Source organism: Cupressus sempervirens, chromosome 11, assembly GCF_028749045.1.
Source record: "Cupressus sempervirens isolate cs-2001-9-10 chromosome 11, ASM2874904v1, whole genome shotgun sequence".
In the NCBI taxonomy this organism is placed as follows: Eukaryota; Viridiplantae; Streptophyta; class Pinopsida; order Cupressales; family Cupressaceae; genus Cupressus; species Cupressus sempervirens.
Window position 1 is genome coordinate 192,054,808 of NC_143128.1, and position 8,571 is coordinate 192,063,378.

General features: G+C 33.9%; 1 long non-coding RNA gene across 1 annotated transcript; it reads left to right on the plus strand.

Annotated features, from left to right (window-relative positions):
- The first annotated feature begins 4,529 nt into the window (after positions 1-4,529).
- Positions 4,530-5,473, plus strand: LOC149528839 (uncharacterized). The gene is made up of 2 exons (XR_016359059.1): positions 4,530-4,694; positions 4,884-5,473. It is a non-coding gene; the product is annotated as an uncharacterized LOC149528839 (long non-coding RNA).
- The last annotated feature ends 3,098 nt before the right edge of the window (positions 5,474-8,571 follow it).

Below are 8,571 nucleotides of genomic sequence, written 5' to 3' on the forward strand. Positions count from 1 at the left end.
ACAGATCAGGGGCGATCTCAGGAGCTACTTATATCCCTTTGTAACTTGTTCATGGATCTTTCATCTATAGCGAGGTGGTGTCAACGGAGGGCACAGAAATCTTCCATCTCTCACATATGGAGATAACAGGAAATCGTTGACAAGGAATGGTCAAATATTATATAATCAAAGGCATTATTTAAAACCAAAACCTGTCAAAACGAGTAGTCTTCCTCCAATTCGCAATCCGGAATGCAGGAACAAACTTACAAATTTCAGAATGGGACGTTTGTGGTAACGCCTTTATCAAGTTTGGCGGGCGGTATTAAGAGCTCGTATCAATAGAGCGAGAAGGAGGAGTGGCTTTGAGGAACCGCTCATTGGTCTGGAACGGCCTTATTTAAATGCATATCATCAGTGTAGCCGGTGCATCTACCCGTGCCTAGGTCCCTTATAATCGTGAAGGGCCTCTATATCATACAGGGCTGAGCCACTATAAAGTATAGGGCGGGGTCATCGTTTTCTGGGAAACTCATTAGGAATAGAACTGGTGGGAAACAAACTCGCTGCCGCTGCCTCATTCTACTTGATATCCGCAGAGACATTATGTCAAGCACGTCAAGTGCAAAGTATTATGGCTCTCGTTTAGTTAACACTCGAAGGAACTTCATAGGGTAATCTTTACCATTTCTGCATGAATATTTCATGTGATGATTAGAGCCTTCTTCTTTTGTGCCACCTTTCTACACATCATAAAATCTTGAGATGGATTGCATTATCGGGTTCCCCCATATTCCAATCTTTTCATAAACTTGGGCTCCCGTAACTGGCAATTTTATTCATGTATATTCGCAAGTTTATGTTTCTTTAAAATGTCTTTATCCTACTAATCGTTTTTACTTCCCATCTTTAGATTTCAATCTTCAAAGTGTTTTCGGGAGCCTCACAAATTGATCAGACTTGCTCTTTGTTTAAAATGATGGCCTTTCACACTACAAAATAGATAATGTGTTGAAGTAAACCTTAGATTCTAAATACGTTCCCAAAAATTATTACATGAGGGACTTTCGAGATGATTATCAACTACAACATGCTTCTTTCCTCTACTCCTCATATTTGCTTGATGCACTGTAGCCGAAAATAATGCCATTTGCAAAAGACTTCAGAAGTATAAATGTAATTTTCTTCAAGGTCAAAGGACAAATGCAGCCTTCTCCTGTGAGATTACCGGAGCAGGATAATAAAACAACGGCTCGTGGTGATTGGCCTCGGCACCACACCAACCTCTGCCTTTCAAATTAAACATGGTAACACTGCCATTGTAAAGTACCACGAATAATCATTTCCCATGTAAACATTTGCACGTATTAAACCTTGATTTTTCCAGTTCAATTGTCTCTTCAGTATGAGGATAAAGCATTTGTAAGCATTCATTTGTCTGTTTCACAAAATAATCAAGTGGAATTGTTCTGCACTGCTTTGAGAATCTTCAATATATCGGGTCACTGGACTGTCACTCTTTGCCGTGAACATCTTCTTCTTTAATTCCTGCACAAACTCATCCTCGACTTCCCATAGAAGAAATTGAAATAGGTTAGAGAAATTTTAAAACAGGTTAGTAACCGTCTCGAAGAGGTTAAGAAATACATATTTTGGTGGCTATCCTTAACCTCTTGAGAAGTTAAGAAAAACATGTTTTCGGTGGTTAACATTAACCTTTAACGTGGAGGTTAAGAAAAACACGTTTTTGAAGGTTAACATTAACCTCTTAAAAAGTTAAAGGTTAAGAAATACATATTTTTGAAGGCAATCATTAACCTTTTAAGAAGTTAAAGGTTAAGAAATACATATTTTTGAAGGCAATCATTAACCTTTCAAGAAGTTAAAGGTTAAGAAATACATATTTTTGAAGGCAATCATTAACCTTTTAAGAAGTTAAAGGTTAAGAAATACATATTTTTGAAGGCAATCATTAACCTTTTAAGAAGTTAAAGGTTAAGAAATACATATTTTTGAAGGCAATCATTAACCTTTAATATCTTGAGGCTCAGAAGCTGGATTTCGATGATCTCAAGTGCTGTGCGGAGCTGAGAACGAGCCGGAGATACGGAGGCTTAAAGACTCGCAGACTTCAAAGATAGAATGGCCAATTTGATGTTTAAAACTAGGCAAGTTTTAAAATTAATAGAGGCTTACAAAATTTAAAGAATTTTATAACAGGGCAACACTCTCTTATCAATTTAAAGTAGTTATAAGTAATTAATGATAATTCAAACCCTACCAAATATTCTTGCAATTGCTGATAAATCATAGATGAAAATTTAAAGTAGCTATTTCCATATTACCTTCACCTACTATTAAACCAACAGAATTGCTTCGTTTGTTAAAATTAAGCATGTTTTGTGTTCTTATTGAAAACTCAATTTAATTTTCTGAGGGATGTGCGAAATTCTCTTCCTTATGTCCATGCTTATTCTGATAAAGAAGCATTATGTGTTAATTTCTGAGAATCCAGAGGAAATTTTTTTTCCTAATGTTGCTTCACATTATTTATGGTGTTGCTTTATGAAAATTTAAAGCATGCAACCTATTTTTCTTTCTCTTAATGATAAATGAATCTATTGATTTATGTGCATTCAAAGCAATTTTTCTCATAAGGTAGCTTCACATTGTTGACGCTATTTTATGAGAATTAACAGTCTTTTCCCACGGATTTCTTTCTAAGAGAAATAAATGAAGAGAGTGAATTTTTATGATTTGGAACATGTCTTCCCTATTTTTTCTTGGTTTTTCCTTAATGAAGAAGAAATGATAATTATGAGATATCAAAACATTTATTTCCCATTTGTGTTTCTATAGTCAAAAGAATCTGCTAATATTATATAGCTGAGAAATATTTCTTCTATCTAGTTGGTCTTATTGATACCGTTGCTAAATATGATATTTTGTGAGGATTCAATGGTAAGTTATACTAACAAATAAACAAGGAGAATCTGTTAATTTATGAGATTCCAAAGAAAATTGTGGCCTAATGGTGCTTCAGATTATTGATCATGTTGCTTTATGAAAGTGCAAAGCATTTTATTATCTAATTTTCTTCCTCGCAATTTTCCTTCTAATGTAATTTTTTTTGTTTGTGCTATTAGTAATAAGTTTGTGAGAACAATCATAATTTTCAATATATAAATTTATAGTTTTCCAGCCTGAGTGATTCACACATAATTTTTTTTTTCAGTTTGGTTTATTATATCTTTTTCAACTCTCTTGGTCGTATCAACATCCCATTTTAACTTAGGAATGTGATATATATGTTTAATAAATGGTTCATTTGGAAATTTTGCTCAATAGTTTTAAATTCGATATTTTGATTTATTAAGTAATAACTGAGTTTTCTATTAAGTTGACTCAATCAAAACCAGGAATTTAATAATAGTACTGTAGAAAATTTACTTTTGTAACTGCCAGGTAAGAAAATACCATTTTTTTAAAATTTAAATTGAACTAACCTGAGATTATCAAATAAAAAATGGAGACAATCTTTGTACGCAGTGTAAGCACCAACCTAGGGACTGCACACCAATGTTGAGATATTGCTTCATATTTTAACAACCTTCCCCATCCTCCTCGACTCCATGCGAAGCACAAAATCCTTTATCACTTGTGTTTTACCTTCAAGACATCAAAATGCATTCTTTTACCGCTGTTTGAAGGTACTAAAAATATTGATGCTAAAAGTGTATTGAAGGAGGGCCATGCACAGCATAGCAAGAAGACCAATGCAATTAATTCTTACATTATTTACAAGTATGTGTTCCACTAATACATCTCAATAATGCTTCATACTACTTCTTCTATACTAGTTTGAGAAAGAACATCCAGTTGCATGGTGTGGAGGGCCTCAACATAATTCCTGCGAGCAAATTCCATGGTCATGACATGCTTGATTTCACCAGGCATCGATCATATTACCAATGCTACTTCCTTCCATCTCCCTTCTATTTGAATTTCCTTATACCACACAATTAGGGCATAACAAGGTTTTCTTTTAGTGGGAAATTAGGGCATCATATCGTTCCTCTATATTTAACTTTATTGATTCCTTGATATTTAATTTCATTGATGAGGATTAACGGAAATAATGTTGAGAAATATGTTTCATACTCGCAAGCCTCCAACTCAATAGTGTATGCATCCAATTCAATAGTGCATGCATGCGTTTTAATTTGTCACATGATCAAACTTGAAAGCCTCCAACCCAGTAGTGCATGCCTCCAGCTCAATAGTGGCTGCATGTTTTCTTAGTGATCAATTTTGGAAGCCTCCAATTCAATAGTGTATTAATAATTTGTTATTCTAGCATAGTAAAATTTTGTTATGTCACCTACCAAAGTTAAGTTCTAATTTTGGAGGCACATGTTCAAATGGGTTGGTCAAATGGGGATAGGTGAACTTGATTTATTACATGGCTTTGTAAATTATAAACAGTTGTGAGAAGTCTATATAATGAGGGGCGCCTGGAGAAGTGATGAGACATTGAGTTAAGTTTGCAAGACTGGGTGCTAGAAGGAGTCTCTCTGAGTCTGAGTCTGAGTTCAAGTTGTGGTGATGCACTCTTGTAAGAGCTTGCACTGCAAGTCTTTTGTAATTTTTCTGATTTGAGAATACATTGTACAGGTTTTGGAGGGTGGAGTTTTTCTCCCAGTAGGTTTCCTAGGGTAATCATTGTATTATGTGTTCATTGTTATTTTATGTTATTATGCATTTGTTGATATTTTTGCAATAATTAGTTGAATTTGCATAATTTACTTCTTTTCAAATAAAACTACTCCAAACCTAAATTATATTTGGAGCATTTTGTTCCCTGAATCTGATTTACTCTTATATCAAAGTTGTTTATTTGATAGATAACCAGAGCATTCCAGAAGCCATTCCAACTTGAGAAAAGAAGCCATAAGCTATTCTTGCTACATATTCTTAATAAAGAGTACAATAATTGTCTACATCGACCCCTTTGATTGTATGTTCCAATATAGCTACCCAACCTATTTGAGCCGTAGAAATATTTAGGTTTAAAATATTTAGCATACGGTCCAAGGTGCCAAGCTTGGTCCCTCTGGATCGGAAGAAGCAATTCCATGTGCATGTAGACTCCAGCAAAATAGGGATGGGCTTCCAAGCGATGTTGTCTACCGGATCACCCCATACATTTTGTTAGCAAGGAGCTTCAACAAGAAGAAGTTGGCAAGAGGCGCTAAATCATCTGTCGGCAAATACAATTATGAAACTTGAACATGATTTTACAGATGACTAGATTACACTGTCTTTGCTGAATATTAGAGGTTTCGTGGTATTTTACTATTGTCACACAAGTTTTCATTGTAGTCATACAAAACCAATCTCACACCCGAATCTCATCCCCTAAATACATGAGCTATTTAACAATAATATTTGTGAATACAAAAAGTTACAATACAAATTTGTGATCTTCAAATAAGATGCGCACCTTTTTTAGGATGAAAATATTATTGGAAGGAAATGGCTTTTTCTTTTTGTTAAAATCTAGATTTGAAGTTTTTTGCGCTTGTTTTAAAATTGATAAGATGGGACTAAAGTATCAAAAATTTAATTTTGTATTAAAAATGGGTTTTTAGACTTCCTACTAACAAGTAGGAATTAAAAATAAAAAATAGATTAAAGTTTATGAGGAGTGTAAAAATAATAGATCAGAGCACGTTTTGGGGTCTCCCTGCAACTTCAAGCTTATGCATAAAAATGTTTCTTCTCACTCATCTTCTGAGTGACACAAATGATTGAGTAAAATCTGAAAAATAGGAATGAAAACTTGAAAAATCAAATCCCAAAAATTGGAATGAAAATTTGAAAAACGTTGATAAATCAAGGGGAAGCATCCTATGATCAATAATGTTCCAAGCTGACCCATGCTTAGAAGCCGATTTAGCCAAACAATCAACCACACCATTCCACTCATGAGGGATATGCATAAAAGACATAGAATCTAGAGAATTGCATAACAGAGAGATCTAGTGAATAACCAGAGCCAAATGCCAATGCACATGCACAAGGTTTGTTTTATTCAATAAATTCACAACCACCTGCAAGTCAATCTCACAAATAATTTTTTTCTAGTCGTGTCGATAGCACAGCTCCACTACAACCAAGATAGCCAAGGCTTCCATAAGGTTATTAGTCTGGTAACCCTTGTATATAGAAAATAGAAACTGAATATCACCAGAATTGTCATGCCTAACTCCCCCAATACTAGCCGAACTAGGAGTTCTCAAGAAGAACCATCAGTGTTGATTTAAAAAATTTTGGCCTTGGAAGGAGACCAATGCCTCTCATGATTAACACATTGAGAGTGTTGCCTAGGTCTATTCCTAAAGCAGTTGTGGGGGACCGAGGGAGTGTTGCCCTAAAGAGGAAAGAAAAGGTGTGAGTAAATACAAGCATCTCTAGGATCCAAACCTCCACCAATGTCACATTTAGCTAGAAATGTTTAATGAAGATAATTAATAATTTTCCCCCATAGGTGCCGAATCTCGAATTGCACATCATGAAAGATCCTCCTATTCCTCTCAAGTCAAACATGCCATAAAATAAGGTAATGGCCAATAGTCCAAGCAACGTAAAGAAAACAAGTCTTGGAAGGGGGATGACCCAAACGGTCCTAGAATTCAGATAAAGAGGAAACATGAAAGCATGTGCATCCCCACACATTCTACCAGAAGTGCCAAATCTGATTGGCCAAGGGGCACTAGAAAAAAAGGTGAGAAATAGTCTCTTCACTATTGTGGCATAAAATACTTATGAAAGGCCACTGGAAGCCTCACTTATTGAGATTCTCCCAAGTAAGAAAATGATTGTATACCAGAATCTAGAGGAAAAAGTTGCACTTAGGCAATAAAAACTATTCCATACTTTCTTCCACCAAGAGACCTCCACCTCGCCAAAAAGTTGCTTCATCAATGCAAGGTACCTTGATGAAATAGAATACTTGCTAGAAGAAGCACCTCCCCAAGCCCAAACATTAGGTTCTTGCAAAGAGCTATACTCCCTACAAACCAATATCTAAGATAGTTCCAATTGATCCCACAAAGAGCCACCTAGCGGCTAGTCAAAAGAATTCTTCTATTTGTAACCCATAGCAACACTTAGGTTATAAGCTTCCTTATAATGAGACACCTTATTCCATCTAGTAGAAAGGAAAAAATCATAAAGAGACTACAAGTGTGGATGAGAGGATAAGAGAGGAGGATGCCTATTCCAAGAATCACTCAAAAATAGAGCCTCAGTGCGTTTGTTATAGATCCAAAATAAACTTCTCTTCACCAGGTGAGCACCAATCTTGACAGTTTTCCACACCATAGAGCCTCTTCCCTCAAGAGAAAACCTAGAAATCTCTTCAGGTTCAACACTAGGTAAATACTTATGTGACAAGATACGGGCCCAAAGTTGAGACTGACTAGAACACCAGTGCCAATAGAGCTTGGCAGCAAGAGCTTGACTGGACAAGATAGCAAAATGAAGGCCAATGCCTCATTCCATTTTTGGCCTACAAATGGTATCCCAATTGATGAGGCTCCATTTGGTATTTTTCAAATTGCCACTCCAAAGAAATTGGTGTGAGAGAGCATCAAATTCCTTAAGAAAATACATTGGGATAGCCTAAACCACGCTTCTTTCTATGGGAATAGCCTAAATCATAGGAGTCACCCTGCCATCATTAGAGAGCCACCTATGAGTCCTATGATTGACTTTTTGTTATATTTGATACATAGATTTTTTTAAAAATATTTTATTATGTTGACTTATTTTGGTAGAAATAAGGAGAATATGAGCAATTATTTGTAAGAAAAACCTACAAACAAAGAGAGATATAATTAGACATTTTTAAATAACCCTATCAAAAAAATATATATTTCATAATTTGATCAAATCATAATGTTAATGTTTTTTTATGATAATACACAAATAATGATATCTTACAATCCTCATTAAATAAAAATACTTTTTTTTTAAATCTAAATTTAAATTATTTTGATAAAACGTTTATTTTATATCTAAAATTTCAAAATATTATATTATTCACAATTATTTTTAAAAATAAAAACTATATATATATATATATATATATATATGAAACAATTAATTCAAAAACATATATTTCTCTAGAATCAATTTTTATAATCTCCAAATTCTTTCAAATATATTTTGGACAAACTAAATCATATTAAAATTTTAAATTTTTAGTTAAAAATTTATATTTACAAACATTTTTAAAAAATAATCAATTTTAACAAATTTGAGGATACATGTGTTAAAATGGAATAGATAAAATACAAGAGAATCAAATCATCTTTTTGGATGCAATAGGTAAAATAAAATATTCAAATTTGTTTTTTTATACATTGAAAAGGTGTTTCACTTACTTTGGTGTGTTGTCAATAATATTATTAGTGCAAACTTGTTTATTGTTTCATAGAATTTGACCAAAATGATAGTTTCAATATGAAGTAATATAGATTTCTCTTTTAATGAGCATTAATGTTTACCCAATTTATTCTTTCAACT